Source organism: Panthera onca, chromosome A3, assembly GCF_046562875.1.
Source record: "Panthera onca isolate mPanOnc1 chromosome A3, mPanOnc1 haplotype 2, whole genome shotgun sequence".
NCBI lineage: Eukaryota > Metazoa > Chordata > Mammalia > Carnivora > Felidae > Panthera > Panthera onca.
The window spans coordinates 124,396,472-124,412,584 of NC_138341.1; the positions used below are offsets into that span (position 1 = coordinate 124,396,472).

Here is a 16,113-nt window from a genome sequence, read left to right on the forward strand (position 1 = left end):
AGGAAATCAGGTAGACCGCCAAGGTAGGAACGTGGGAATGGGGACCAAGGCCAAAGCCCTATTACAGGAACTGTAGCCCAGGCCGGATGGAACAGGACTTCTTAAACCAGATAATAGTCCCATTATTGAAACACCAGCACATGTCCCAACAGAAAAAAAAAAACAGCAAAAGACCTGACCAGGCAAATCTCCAAATGAAGAAAAACAGGTGGCCAATACAAGGAAAGGAAATGATCAATCTCACTAGAAGCAAAACAATAAGAGATTTCCCCCCCTTATCTGATGGGCAAGGTTTCTTTTTTCTTTTTCCTTCTCTTTGTTCTTTCCTTCTTTCTCACTCTCTTTTTTGTGGTGATACTCTTACTGAGAGAGAGGGTGGTGGAGGGGCAATCTCACGCCCAGCCGGTAGTTCCGTGTGTTGGCACAGCTTATCCGGAGGGCAATTTGGCAGAGGCTGCGTTAAAAACCCCAAAGACAAGCACTCTTGGATCCAGCAATCCTCCTTCTAGGAAACTTTCCTAAGGAAATAATTAGAATTGAACACAAAGATGGATAATAGCCGCTTAACATTTACTGGGTGTTCAGTCTGTGCCAGGCAATATGCTGAGCTCTTTACGCTTAAACCTCAATCAGGCCTTGCAGCCACATACGGTGAGATGGGGATTGCCACGTCCATTTTCAGGTGGGGAAACTGAGGCTCAACAAAATTTGTCGAAAATTGCACAAATTCAAGCCTATCGCGTGACAGGCGGGGGCTGAAACCCCCATCTCTCTCACTCCAAACACCGTGCTCTGAACCAGCTCACTGTCCTATAGTGAAAAGCAGAAGAGCGTAAGAACTGGTGTTCCGGAAAAGTATGAAAGTGATGTCCTACACAGTACCGTTTGAAATAGCAAAAACTCAGAAATAAACTTAATTGTGTAAGAAGTGAAGGATAATTAAATAAATCCTGTAGAATAGTATGACAAAATGCAGTCATTAAAAAGAAATCTGGAAAAAATTATGACAGGGAAATATTCATGATATACTCACTGAAAAAAAAAATGTAAAACAGCTATGTCCCGTTTTAATTTTAAAAATGCATCTATACCATTTTTATGAAGTTCAAAGGTAGGAAAGACCAGAGAAGTGATCAAGATCAAGGGAAGGGGTTGTCAATTGGGAAGCCTGCTAGGGTACAGGAAATGTGCTAGATCTTGATCTGGGTTGGCTGACGCTGGTGGATGCATACCTAAATATTAATCCAGCTGTATAATTAAAACGTTAATATAAGTGCTTTATAGAAGTTAGGTTTCTCTAAAAAAGAAAAAAGTACATAAATGTATAGGAAAAGCCCTAAAGGAAAAGAACAGAAGAATGTTAGCAGTGATTGTGGCTAAGCATAATTTTCACTTTATTCTTTACAGTGTTCTCTGTACAGTTGACCATGAACTGCACGGGTGCACTTAGATGCAGATTTTTCCCCATATATACAGTCTCATACTGTACATGTCCTCTTTTTTTATGATTTTCTTAATAACACTTTTTCTCCAGCTCACTTTATTGTAAGAATCCAGTGTATAATACAGACAACATGCAAAATAACTGTTAATTAACCATCTATGTTATCAATAAGGCTTCCAGTCAACAGTAGGCTATTAGCAGTTAAGTTTTGGGGGAGTCAAAAGTTATACGTGATTTTCAACTGCGTGGGCATCAGCAACGTACAAGAGTCAACTGGTACTTTCTTTCCTTCCTTTTTTTTTTTTTTTTTTTTTACAATTAGAAAAAAAAATAGTGTCAAGTTCATCATCAGAGGGGAGGAGGGAAGGAGAGCATGCACTTGAGAGCCAGGTATGGTCTGGACCTGGCACTCGGGGGGTGGTTCCAGTGCTGGAACGGGAGTCTGGTCTTGCAGGCAGGACGCCCCCGTTCCAAGGATGGAGAGAATGGAGGAGAGAAGCCCTGCGTGATAGGTAACGCTGAGAGAGGGGCCCTGAAGAGCCTGGGATGGACCCAATTCCTGCAACTTTAAATGCCTGCTCGGTGGGTGCTGTGCAGAGGACCCCCCCCCCCCCCCCCGCCCCAGTCACAGCCAAGGCTCCTGGACTCCTCATTCTGCTGCCAGTCAGATGCCTTGTTGCTCACTGCTGATGACATCAGGCCTCCCGGGAGCACACTGGCTGTCAGTCAGCCTCTTCTGGAAGCAGTAAGCCAACTCTGCCTCCTCTCTCTTTTAAAGGGACAGCTTCTGCCCGGATGAGGGAGCCAGATTGGGGCCCTCTTGACTCCCTCCTTCCATTTAGAGTCCGATTCCAGCGCAGTGGAGAAATGAGAGGGGGTGCAAGGCAGGTTTTCGTGGCTGCTTCCTGAGCCTCAGCTCATCCCTGACAATGAAACCCTGCCAACCAAGAAGTGGATCAAAATAAAGAATTTAGGTACAAAGAAGCTTTGGTATATAAGATTACCTGTAAGTATTAAATATGCCTAAATATAGAATAAGAAAAAAATAACTGAGAATTAGCAGCTCTTCCTTCCCTACTAAGAAATACCAATTCAGATTGGGTCCATCAAATGTACCTAGTAAAAAAAAAAAAAAAAAATCCCACATTTCCTAACCTCTGTTACTGCCAGGGGCGGCATATAACACTGTTACGGCCAATGAGATATAGACTAAGAATTTGTGGAAAGCTTTCTTGATAGAGTCATTTTCTCCTTCTTCTAGTGAAATAGAGACATGGTGGCTGGAGCTGCAGCAGCTGTTTTGTAATTATGAGGAAAACCCCAAAAGACTTGCAGAGACCCCAATCCTGACATTCTTGAGGCCCTGAACCTGAGGCAGTGACTGTCTAACTCTTCACTACTTGTTTATTTAAGCTACTGTTTTCTGTAACTCATGACTAAAAGCAACCTCTAACTGTTTCACTCAACAATGTAAACATAATAACATAACTAATGCAAAATGGGAAGTTTGGGGAGAAGGGATGGGGAAAAGCATAAAAGTGCCAATGTTTCGGGGCGCCTGGGTGGCTCAGTTGGTTGGGCGTCCAGCTTCGGCTCAGGTCATGATCTCTTGATTTGTGAGTCCAAGCCCCGCATTGGGCTCTTTGCTGACAGCTCAGAGCCTGGAGCCTGCTTCGGATTCTGTGTCTCCCTCTCTCTCTCTGCCCCTCCCCCACTCGCACTCTCTCTCTCTCTCAAAAATAAATAAACATTAAATACTTTTTAAAAACTGCCAATGTTTCACTGCAGGTAGTTGCTATCTGAAATTGAAATATTTAGTTAAAAATGATGTGGGGCGCCTGGGTGGCTCAGTCGGTTAAGCATCCGACCTCAGCTCAGGTCACGATCTCGTGGTCCATGAGTTCGAGCCCCGCATCAGGCTCTGGGCTGATGGCTCAGAGCCTGGAGCCTGCTTCCGATTCTGTGTCTCCCTCTGCCCCTCCCCCGTTCATGCTCTGTCTCTCTCTGTCTCAAAAAAAAAAAAAAAAAATGATGATGGCTGCAACCTCTTGATGTTTTCCAGAGGGATCTTTGATGAGCTAATATTGTTTTTGGTGGAAAAAGAGCTATCTAAAGTTCAGATATTCTTTCATCTACAAAAATTCTATTAAATCCCAGTCAAATATATGAAATAGCTCTCAAAATTAAAGAAGAATTTTATAATATGAAACAATTTTGATAAACCTATTTCTGATTATCTGTGTACATGCATTGAAAGATGTTGGGCATGACATTCATCTCATGTGAATTATGCAAATCTCAGGTGTTTTTGGTTTTGTTTTTCGACTTTTAAATTTGAAATAATTGTAGATTTACAGAAGAGTTGCAAAGATAGAGCAAAAAGTACCATCTCACTTATTCTTCACTTAACTTGCTCTAATGTTAACATCCTTACATAAGCACGGTACATTTATCAAAATGAAATTAACTGGGTAATATGCATAATATGATTAACTACACTACAGACTTCATTCGGATTGTCCAATTTTTCCACTGATGTCCTTTTTTCTGTCCCAGTTTCCAAACCAGGATACCATCTTGCATTCAGATGTCACGTCTCCTCTGGCCTATGACAGGTTCTCACTCTTTCCTTGTCTTTCATAGTCTTGACATTTGCAAAGAGTAGTGGTCACTTATTTTGTAGAATATCCTCAATTTCCGCTAGTCTCCCACTTCCTCATGATTAGACTGAGATTATAGGTTTGGGGGGAGTGATGTGCTCTTCCTATCACATCATAGCAGGGGCACATAATATCAACATGACTTACCCTTCGTGCTGTTGACCTTGATCACTTGACTTTCTCACTTCCTTCTTTGTACTTTTCCATATTGCTTTAACTCCTATAATAAGTATGTGAAGTCAACGAATCTGGAAGTGCTTCATAAACCGAAGAATCCAAAAATGTGAGGGTTAAATTTTTTATTTGAAAGGGAGAATTGATGTCCAAGCCTTGATTGGGAGAGGGAGATGGAGATAAGTATAGCTACACCATCAATGTTTAATTGGTCTGGAGGCTAGCCAGGGCGGCGGGGAAAGATAGAGATGACTTTGGGATTTATGTAACTGCTGGCAGAGCAAAGAATTAGGGCCTTGTCCGGATAGTTTTCATATAACACATTTCCCTTTCCCCTGTATCCCTGGGTAAGAGTAGAGGCCACCCCACCAGCCTAGTCAGAAACGACCTAACAAAGGAGGATTGGTTCTGTTGGGAAAGCGAGTGGATGTGGGAACTAACACTAACCAAGCACCGTCTCTGCTTACACCTCACTCGTGTAACATTCACAATGCTGCCAACTAAGCGTGATGATCATCTCCACATCCCACGTGGGCAAATTCAGATTCAGAGAAGTGAAGAGACTTGCCCGAAGCCACACTGCCAGTTAACCATCAGCTATCTCTCAGGCAAAGTACGGGGTGGCACGGGAAAGCCACTGTGTGAAATTAGATCTCTGTGACACCAAACCTACGCTCTCTGTCTTCCACTTCACGCTATCTGCTGCTTGGGAAGAACCGTGGTCAAGTACGGGAATTCTAATCCCCAGGGGAAGCTGTGGCGACAACCCACTCTCCATAAGGTTTTTCATCGTCATAAGCTCTGTGTCTCCTCACTGATCAGAGAGTCACCTGGCACGAATTCCGGTTTCAGGATCCCACCACCCTTTGGATGCCTTGGACAGCTACCCTCTGCAACTGAATAGTAACAAAGGTCCAGGGTAGCTGGGAAAGCCTTTCCCTAGGATGTGTCCAGCCAGGATGCAAAGAGAAACAAAGGGGAGAGGGGGGAAAGGGAAAGGAGAGAGAGAGAGAGAGAGAGAGAGAGAGAGAGAGAGAGAGAGAGAGAGAATTGCATGGTTCTGGATTCTAGACTCTTCTTCCAGTCAGCCCTAAGGCCCGCCTTAGTTTTGTTCCTCCTAAGGATAGATTTGAGCCAGTGAAGAATCCTTTTTTCTTGAAGCTGATTCAAGTTTGGTTTTTTCAACTTGAAACCAAGGTGTCCTGATGAGCACATTCACCTTAATCTAGTTTCTACTTATTCTTATCATCACTGTGCCTGTGGCTTTTGCCTATCTGGGCCCCCAGATCTGTTTCACGAGTGGCTATGAATGCAGGCTCTGGAGTCAGAAAGACTGGGGGTCAAATCCCAATGCTTGCACCAATAAGCTATGTGGCCTTAGGCAAGGACTTTACCTCTAGAGCTTGTTCAATCTGATAAAATGGGGTGATAATATTCCTGCAAGGGGTATTATAAGACTTACACAAGAATAATTCATGCAAAGTGCTTAGCGCAACACAAATTTAACTTAGTATTCAATAAACGACAGCTATGATTATTAGCATTATTCAATTCTCCTTGCCAACTGGTCACAACTTATTGATTACCCAATTCCACGAGACACCTGCTGACCTAAGCCATTTTTTTCTCACCACATAATTCATACACCACTGGTAGCCTATGGATAAGTCCCCCCAGGGGTGGGAATCTACCTCAGCCCCTCAAGTGACAACTTAGGGCTGGCATTCCAACAAACGTTTGGAATTGTATGGCCGACCTGTGCCTGGTGGTATGCAGTAAATATTTAACAACTAGCACTTCAAAATGAACAATAACAAGAGTGTTTTTGCCAGCTTCCATGGTGTAAGTACTCCCACCATGTCTGATTCCAAGCTATCAACGCAATGTCACTAAGCACAGAGTTGGGAAGAAAGTGTGCAGTTGACCCTCATGAGCTAGAGCTGGCCAGTACAAGTACAAGTGACTTATTGAGGGATCTCTCGGGTGAAGCCTTTGAGGGGGTGAGGGAAGGAGAATACGACTAGGGAGAAAGGTAGGCAAAAAAAATATGGGTAGAGCTCCAGTCTAGCCACTGCCTAATTCCAAAGAGGGTTGTCCCAGCCTGATGCAAGGCGGTGGGGGACTGTGCATCCAGTTAGTTGGTCATTGGGTACACAGGGGCACAGGTCTTCAGGGGCACAGATTCCCAGGGATTTCCTGTCAAGGATGTTCCACTGGCTGAGGTGAATTGTCAGAAGGGAGTGGCCGTGAGCTGTGAGCAACCAACTCTCACAGCAGCTGGGGGATGAGCACAGCGGCCTAGTGAAGGGCATCTGGGTGGGGCCCCAGTGTCATTTACTAGGTAGTGATAACAATGCTGATGAGAATTTTTATGGGGAAGAAAATGGTGGTGGTGGTGGTGGTAATTGGGGAGCATGGTGACGGCGGAGCTTCTGAGGGTGACGATGAGTATAGCAAAGGTGCTGGTTATTAGAGGGACCAAGGATACCAAAATCCTTACTTCTTCAAAGTTGGTCTCTTTCTTTTCTGCGTTGTATTTCTACAGTAGCCCTGGGGAACAAAACTACTCAGAATTTCATCTCGTTGAGACTAGTGAATGAAAACATGACTGAGAAAGTCGCAATGCATTCATTTCACCAGTGATGTCCTGCTGGGTGTGTGTTTTGTTTTAACAATGCACACATTCTCCAGGGCTGTGATTTTGTTCTGTTTGCCACTCTACGTCATGGTTCACTGGGAAACGCAGGGGTGTGGTGACTTTAGCCTTCTTAACCCATCAAACCTATCAGTAGTGTTTAACACGCCAACATTATGCCAGGAAGTCCTGGAGATTGCTAGAATGAATCTATCCTGCGCTCAACGTGGGATTGTTGTTTTCAGCGAAAGAGCCTCGCTTGTGAGGACGAGAGCAGAGTGACTGAAGTGAGTAAGCAGGTCAGCGTGCTGGTGGGGAGTGTCGGGGGAAGAGTCTGCAGAGTGGATGTCCTTTTATCTACCTCAGGGCGTCTGCCTAGATTTCTCCTCCTTCCCCTCCCTCCCCAGAGGGAGGCAGTGAGGCAGCAGGGGTGCTCACTTTCCACTTCAAGCACCTATCACGTTATATTTTCAACCAAATAGCTTCCTACATAAGAGGTATTCTGGGACAAATGTAGAGTTCATTCACTCCTTCCATAAATATGTACTTAGCATCAGCTGCAAGCATGCACTCGGCTAGGTGCTGGGGATAGAACATTTGGAGGGGGTGGGGGACAAAATCGTATGTTCTAGTAGATCTGAATACGACTCATCCTCATTACACACAGATGAGGAAATTGAGGCTTAAGAGGTTAATGGGTTTGGCCAAAGAGCACAGCTAAGATTTTAACTAAAGTCAGCCAGCTCCCCAAACCCATCCCCTTGACCAATTCTATACTACCTGCCATGGACATTTTTTTTTGTTTTGTGTTGCCGCCCAACATCCTCTTGCATTATTCTGGTACTTGAACCCTCTGGTAGCTTCAGGAAAACGACTTTTTCTTTTTCTTTTCTAGATTTTTAGAAAATTTATTTATTTAAGCAATCTCTACACCTGATGTGGGGCTGGAACTCACGACCTCAAGGTCAAGAGCTGCACACTCCACCGAATGAGCCAGGCAGGTGCCCCAGGAAAACCACCTTTTCCAGCACCATCTAGAAAGATGGTCAGGTAAGGCATCCTGCCCTCTTTAATTGTGGCGTGGGCCCATGACCGAAGCTACGTCATCCCAATGCTGGAATTCTGCTATCCAGACCACCTAGAACTATGGTTCCCTTTGTTCAAGTTGGTTTCTCAGCTTCGCCTGAAATTCTGAGAGCCATCCCATATTCTTCCCCCAAACTATTTTTTTCCTCCAGCTACACAGAGTCTGCTTCTTTGCATACAACCAAATGCTCAGACTGACACACGGCCACTTCAGTCTCTGAGCCTCAGTTTGGACTTCAAGCAAGTTTTGTCACCTGCTAACTAGGAGGTGTAATACTCACCTTGCAGAAGGCGGGAGGGAAGATCTTGTTTCCTTGAGCCAGACCTTGCCAGCATCCCTGTTTTCTAGCACCTTCTTCAGACTCTAACCTCCCGGGAAAAGCTTCTCCATTCTTCGCTGGGGCTGCCAGACACGCAGAAGCTGCACACTCAGCAAAAGCAGTGAAGGAGCCTGAGCTATATTTGAGCTTCCCTGAGAACACACGGACGCAGCCTCCTGTGCTCTGGCTGGCCAAGGAGAATGTAATTAACAGACTCTTCTTCAGAGCATGGATTGAACAGGTGATGGCTCAGCAAGTTCAGAATCACAGCCATGGCCAATTTCTCTTCCCCCCTGGTCTATTTTTGAGTCACCACAGGTGCTTATTAAGGCCACATGTCAGGCCTACAGGGCAGAGGAGAGACTTTTCTCAGAGAAACTGTCAGGATGGTATGAAGTTGACAGAACAGAAATCTGACCAAATAAAGCTTTATTTTTCTCATGTGACAAGAAGTCTAGGCAATCCAGGCTGGTACAGAGGACCGATTACAGAGAAGTTTCTTTGGTCTTCCGGCTCTGCTATCCTTAGCAGGTGGCACTCACCCTCATAGTCACAAGATGGCTGCTGCACTTCCAGAAACCTCACCTATGTTCCAGGTGACGATGAAAACAAAGGCAATTTGTGCCTCGGGCTTGCTGACTTCTCCCACCTTTTAGTATGAAGAAGATAGATCCCCAAGAATCCCCACCCAAATGTCCACTTACATCTTATTGGTCAGAACTGGGTCAGGGGACCACCTGTAAGGGTGCACCTGTAAGGGAATGCGGGCAGGTGTTTTTAAGTGGGTACATTTTATTCGAACAAAATTAGGACTCTGTTACTAAGTAAAAAGGAGAGGCCAGACATTGGTTCAGCACCTCGTAGTGTCTGTTAGAGGTGAGAGGAGGGATACGTGGTTGTGAGGGAAGTCTCTGAGGGGCTGAATCAGAGGTTCTCAGAAACACAAGAGATGGACCAGGTTCCAGAGCCCTCAAGCGGGAAGCTAGAGAGACCCATCATCCTCACTATGATGTACAGAGAAAAGCAGGTGCCTCCTAAGCATGTTCTGTAAAGACACTGTTGACCTCCAAAACATGGAAAGGTAGAGGGGCTTATCAAAGAGTCAAACAGTCCTGGTTTTAAATCACAGCTCTGCCTGATACTCCGTGACCTTGGGAAAGTCACTTAACCTCTCTGGGCCTCTCCGTTTTCTCAACTATAAAATGGGGATGATACCTTGCACAGTTTTTATGTGGCTCAAATGAGACCACATGTATAAATTGCGCATTGAAGGCATTTGACACATGGGAGTTATTATTGATCTAATTCCTTCATTTTCTGAATGGGGAAAACAAAACCCAAAGAGAGGAGGCAAGATGACCTAAGTCACACGGCCAGATAGAGGTGGAGCTGAGACCAGGGCCCAACTTTCGGACTTCCGACCTGAGGTGTGTTCCATTTCACCGCCGCCTCTACCTGTTAAAAAATTATTAACTTTCGCCAAAGTGTGGAATCAGGCCTGCACCGTGGAATAAAGTAACCGGTTCAGAATTATAGATTTTTTTAAAAAACTGAACAAAGTACTTTCAGATGCTTCCGACACCAACAGTTAAGCAGAAAAGGAACAGACCTCCTGCTATACCGCTTCCGGCGAGTTCTCGTATTCATTATGTTTATTGTGATCAGTATTTACTGAACACAATGACCACAGGTAACATGGAGCTGAAGTTCCTCCCCAACGGCCAGAGCGAACGTTCAATGAGCGCTGCGTTAGCTTCCTACCGCTGCTGTAGCAAATGAACATAAACTCACATGAAGTCACTGATGTCTCTGTTCCTTTAGCTCATGCTCCACGGAGTTTTGACAGAGATTTCCTTGAACACCAGGAACTAAAAACAAAACAAACAAGGGGTGCCTTGGGTGGCTCAGTCAGTTAAGTGTCCGACTCTTGATTTCGGCTCGGGTCATGATCTCACAGTTAATGGGTTCGAGCCCCGTGTTGGGCTCCGTGCTGACAACATGGAACCGGCTTGGAATCCTCTATCTCCCTCTCTCTCTCTGCCCCTCCCCCGCTGGTGCTCTCTCGCTCTCTCAAATAAATAAACTTTAAAAACAAAACAAAACACACCTCTCAGAAGCGGTCATTGCCAGAGAGGAAGGAGATGGGCACAACGGGTGAAGGGGACTGGAGGGTACAGGCTTCCAGTCATGGGATGAATAAGTCACAGGGATGAAAGGCACAGCATAGGGAATAGAGTCAACGGTATCTTAAGAGTGATGTCTGGTGACAGATGCTAGCTACACTTGTGAGCACAGAATAACGTATTAGAGATGGTGAATCACTATGTTGCACACCTGAAGCTAATATAACATGATGTACCAACTATACATCACAGACACACACACACACACACACACACACACACACACACACCACCCAGTATTTGCAGACTGCCTCTGTGCTGGGGTGCTCCTTCAACACTCAGCCGGGCTGTTCACAACTCTGCCTCAGACGGCACCCCTGTTTGCACTGAGCCGTTTTCAAGTTGCTTTTTCCTTCGTTCAGCATTCACTTGGTTGCTATAAACCTTGACGGTTTTCCAGAGTTCTGACAAAGTTAGTTCTGATAGTGTCTGCTTGCTTTCTCAATGTTTCTCTGGGGGAGCTCGGAGCGCCTTGTCTGAGCAGTAGTTTGGATTGCTCTAACAAAAACATTACAGTCTGGGTGGCTTATAATAAACAACAGGAATTTCTTTCTTACCTTCCTGGAGGCTGGAAGTCCAAGATCAGGGTGCTGGCATGGCCAGGTTCTGGCAAGGACCCCCCTTCTAGGCTGCAGACTGCCAGCTTCTTATTGTACCCTCACAAGGCAGAGAGCAGATACAGGAAGTACAGCTCTCGGGTGAGCCCTGTAAGGGCACTAATCCCATTAAAGGGCTCCTCCCTCCCGGCCTCATCTAAGGTCAGGCCTCCCGAAGGCTCCACCTCTTAATGCCATTACATTGATAGGAGATGGGTGAGGTCTCAACACAGGAATTTGGGGAGGACATTCAGTCCATAACATGCCTACTCCGCCATTTTGTTTTTTAAAGGCTTCCCTGGTGATTCTAATGGGTAGCCAAGGTTGACATCCACTACTCTAGAATCAGAACCTTGCATCACTGCTTTCAACAGGCTCCTCAGGTGATTCTGATGCAGCCCCGCCGAGCTTTGGGATCCTGCAGATTAAATAAATTCTGGGACGGACCTCAGGAAGTCCACTTTGTCTCATCTTCCTCCAGTTCCAGGGAGCCAGACGGGATGGAGAGGTCAGCCTTTGTGTGGATGGCTTTCCATCTGTCCACCGCAGCACGTGGTGCCCACGAAGGGCTGCATTTGGAGTTAATGAGAAGAATTGCCCCCATTTGCTTCCCAAAGGAATCAGAATGGAAATACAGAAAGGAGCCCAGGATGTGCCATATTCCTGCCTCCAAGTATGATCATTCAGTTGAAGCTTCTCAGCGGATCTCTTTTGGGACTTGGCATATGGGTCACCTGCACCCGAGCTAGAATCCCCCCAAATCACAAAGATTTCGGGTCACAAGCTTTTGGGTAAGTGCAGCTGGGAGGATGAAGCTGTCTCAGTCCAGTTGAACTCCAGGCTTCCCCCCTCACAGACATGGGGTCCTTGAACAGTAAGTCATTCTGGGATGACCAAGAGATTTTTCTCTCTCACCACCTGTGACCATGCACCAGGCTTTAATTATCTGAGTCTCAGTTTCCTTAACTGACTGGTGAAAATAATTACCCGCCTCAATTCTTGTTATTACTATAGAAGATAAACGCAGGGTAAAAAATACAATGATAATAATACATGTGTAGTAAAAAATAAAATAATAATAAATGTGTACTTTGATTCTGTTTTTGTCAAAAATTATGTCTATGTCTTTAACTTTATTTTGTTCACATTTATTTATTTAGAGAACAAGTGATTGTGCGTAGGGGAGGAGCAGAAAGAGGGGGAGAGAGAATCATGAGCAGACTCTGTGCTGTCAGCTTGGAGCTGACTCGGGGGCTGGATCCCACAAACCGTGAGATTATGACCTGGGCCAAACCAAAAGCGGGCGCTCAGCGGACTGAGCCACCCAGGCGCCCCTATAATTACGTATATATCTTTATACATATACTGATCTTTATATGTTTGTGTGGATATACGTGTATGTTATGTGTTTATGCACACAATGCTGCCTAGAACAATGTTCACCAAATAGGTAGTGGGATTGGAGGTGATTTTTGTTGTCCTCTTTGTACTTTTCTAGCTTATTTATGATGTGCACGTACTATTTTTAGAAAAGAAAACTGAACTTTCGGGTCAAGGGGGCTGATTAAGTCCTTCTATGATTCTCTCCCCCTCCGAATATCCCACTGCAATGACAAAATGAACATTTTAAGTACTAAGGAAAGCTATCAAAGTAATAATAATAATTACTCTTAGAATTCTGAGGTTTAAAATCTGGCACAAAGTGCTTACCGATTACGATCTCCATTCCCTAGCCGTCCTAAAGAGAACCCTTCTTTGCCCTGGACCCCTCTGCAGTCAGGTGGAGACTGTGGACCTTTTCTCAGCGTAATTATCTTTAAATGAATCAACTTCTATGCACAGGATTACAAAGGAAATCATTTACATCAACATACACTTATCAAAATATTTAAAAAACAAATCTGTCATATAGTGACATATGTGCTTCTATATTAGAAGATTTAGCAGGGTGTCTAATGACTACCATCATTTCAAAGTCACGACGAGCATAAATGATGTTATGAAATGACTCCAACAATACCATCATGGTGGGAAAATACCTGGTTTCTATTGATGATGAAGTCACAGAAACTGCTAACACTACTACAGTTTGTTGCTTATGTTTGTAAGCGAAGAAAATGCTGCCTTGAACTTAGTGAAAAGAAAGGCCATTTTTCTCTTCCAGCATTATAGACCTCCAAATTTAACAAAATACGTGCGCCCAGAGATCTTCGCTTAGATCTGTCCATCTGTTTGTTTGGTCTCTTTCGCGTTTACATTGTTCCTCGAATGTACGAGGGCCCTTGGCCGCCTGCTCATGGGGGAGGGTGGGACCTAGGCTAAGGTTACTGAATGCTATGTGATTGGCAGGGGGTCTCTTCACTGCCAATTTGGTATGACGATTAGGAAGCTCCCAATGCATGTTTAGGTCCTTCCTCCCGAGCTGGTCAAATTCCCCAGAGATGGTTCCCCCAGCTTCTTTTTAGGAGAGTGTAATTCTCCCTGCCAGCATTCTGGAATCTAGGTCAGGAAAGCAGCCTGTAAGAAGATTGGGTGGGGCATGCCAGGCTTCCATATGTGAACTTTTACTTAATCCCCCTGCTTTCCGGTGGATGTCCCATCTTCCACGACACGTGGTGTTTCCCAGCCCAGATGCCCTCTTGTCATAGTCGACCGCTGTGCCATCCAACACAGCAGCTTCTGCCAGCTACTCACATTTAAATTCATTAAAATAAATAAAATAAACGTTCAGGTCCTTAGTTGCACCAGCTACTTATCAAGGGCTCAGTAGCCACATGGAGCTAGTGGCCAGCTACCATATCGGATGGCGGTACACAACCCCTTCCGTCACTGCAGAAAGTTCCATTGGACGGTGCTGTTCTAGAGCAGGGGTTGGGATTTTTTTTTTTCCTGTAAAGGGCCGGATAGTAAATATTTTTGGCTCTGCACGCCATATGGCCTCCTTCGCACCTACTTAACTATGTCATGGTAGCGCGAGAGCAGCCGTAGACAATACATGGGACCTGCATTGGAATGCATGGCCGCGTTCCCACAAAACTTTATTTATGCACTCTGAAATCTGACTTTCATATCATTTTCACGTGTCACAGAATGTTATTCTGGTTTTGATTTTTTTCCAGCCATTTGCAAATATAGGACTATTCTTAGGACAGGCTGTCCCGAAACAGGCAGCGGGCTAGATTTGGCCTGTGGACCGTGGTTTGCAGACCTCTGTCTTTGCGTTTTGCCTTTTCAGAACAATTCCTGTACTGCTATTTTCGTAGGTTCGGGGAGGAAGCAGAGGGTAAGGGGTGTAGTTTTTCTAACCTAGAAGTCTCATTACCTGTTCAGGGCCTGTCTTCCCCCAGTGCCTTAGAACCTGTGAGCACGGAGACCCATCTCTCTTATTCACCATCCTCCACCTAATGTCCAGTACAATGTTTGACATTGACATTCGATGGAGACCTGCATTAGGCTCTTCATCAATCGAACTCAATGATCAAATGCTCGCCAAGCCACCTTCTTTGTATAATTTGGCTTTTCACTTAGATCTGCCTCCGGGAAAGAATGTGCTGGTCACACTGATGAGAGTATTCCAGTCTTCTCAGCAATTATATTTCTCGTTATCAGTGAATACACTGACGTTCCGATTTTCCACATCAGTCCCATGAGCTTGGTAAATGTAATTCCACCTCGGAGAGAAGACATCAGCTTCTAAGCCTGTGCAGAATCAAACAAATCTTGGTTACAGAAGTGGAAGTCTCAATTGAATTTGATAAGAAGACTTGTAAGGAGAGGGGAGGTAATCTGGTAGACAGAAGTACTGGGAGGTTTTAAATGCAGGGCTGAAATTGCCTTCCCAGCAAGATAAAGGAGAGAAGGTTGCAGAATGTTAACATTTCCCAGACCATAAGAGGACAATGTGCCAAGGGCATTGTCAGAAACCAAGTGGACGGGGCAACAGGCACAGGTTAAATTAAAAGTATATGTATCCCAAACTCCTAGAAGATAACAGGAGAAAATCTTGGGTCTGGTGATGGCTTTTTAAATTTTTTTTTTTTTCAACGTTTTTTATTTATTTTTGGGACAGAGAGAGACAGAGCATGAACAGGGGAGGGGCAGAGAGAGAGGGAGACACAGAATCGGAAACAGGCTCCAGGCTCCGAGCCATCAGCCCAGAGCCTGACGCGGGGCTCGAACTCACGGACCGCGAGATCGTGACCTGGCTGAAGTCGGACGCTTAACCGACTGCGCCACCCAGGCGCCCTGGTGATGGCTTTTTAAAAAACATTTATTTATTTTTGATAGAGAGAGAGCACGTGTGGGAGATGGGCAGAGAGAGAGAGGGGGACAGAGGATCTGAAGCGGGCTTTGCTCTGACAATCGTGAGCCCGATGTGGGGCTTGAACTCACAAACCGTCAGATCACGACCTGAGCCGAAATCAGTTGCTCAACTGACTGAGTCACCCAGGCACCCCTGGTGATGGCTTTTTAACTGTTTATTTATTTATTTTGAGAGAGAGAGAGAGTCTGTGCATAAGAGGGGGAGGAGCAGAAAGAGAGAGAGAGAGAGAGAAAGAATCCCAAGCAGGCTCTGAGCTGTCAGTTCAGAGCCTGACACAGGGCTCAATCCCACCAACCACGAGATTATGACCTGATCCGAAATAAAAAGTCAGATGCTTAACCACACTAAGCCACCCAGGCATTATTTTTTAATGTTTATTTCTTTCTTTTGAGAGAGAGAGGGATGATGCCTTTTAGATAGAACACCAATGGCACAATTCATGACGTAAATCATTGATTAGCTGGACGTCACTAAAATTTAAAACTTCTGCTCTGCAAAAGACAACGCGAAGAGCATGAGAAGGCAAGTAACAGGTTAGGAGAAAATATTTGCAAAAGACATACTTGATAAAGACCAGGAGCCAAGATAGGCAAAGAACTCTTAAAACTGAGCAATAAGAAAACCAATCCGATTAAGAAAGAAATCAAAGACCCTACCAGACACCTCACCAAAGATGATATATAGGGGGCGT

General features: G+C 45.0%; 1 long non-coding RNA gene across 8 annotated transcripts in view; it reads right to left on the reverse strand.

Moving 5' to 3' along the window:
- Positions 1-1,380: 1,380 nt before the first annotated feature.
- LOC132672337 (uncharacterized) overlaps positions 1,381-16,113 on the reverse strand; it is a 35,621-nt gene continuing 20,888 nt past the window's right edge. Inside the window, exons 2-6 of one of the 8 annotated variants that reach the window (XR_013554512.2) lie at positions 14,589-14,797; positions 10,111-10,187; positions 8,281-9,070; positions 4,252-4,324; positions 1,381-2,381 (exon numbers count right to left, since the gene is read on the reverse strand). This is a non-coding gene — a long non-coding RNA (uncharacterized LOC132672337). Of the gene's footprint in view, positions 2,382-4,251; positions 4,325-8,280; positions 10,188-11,059; positions 14,798-16,113 lie in introns of all 8 variants that reach the window. The other 7 variants (XR_013554510.2, XR_013554511.2, XR_013554513.2 and 4 more) reach the window with 7 other exon arrangements.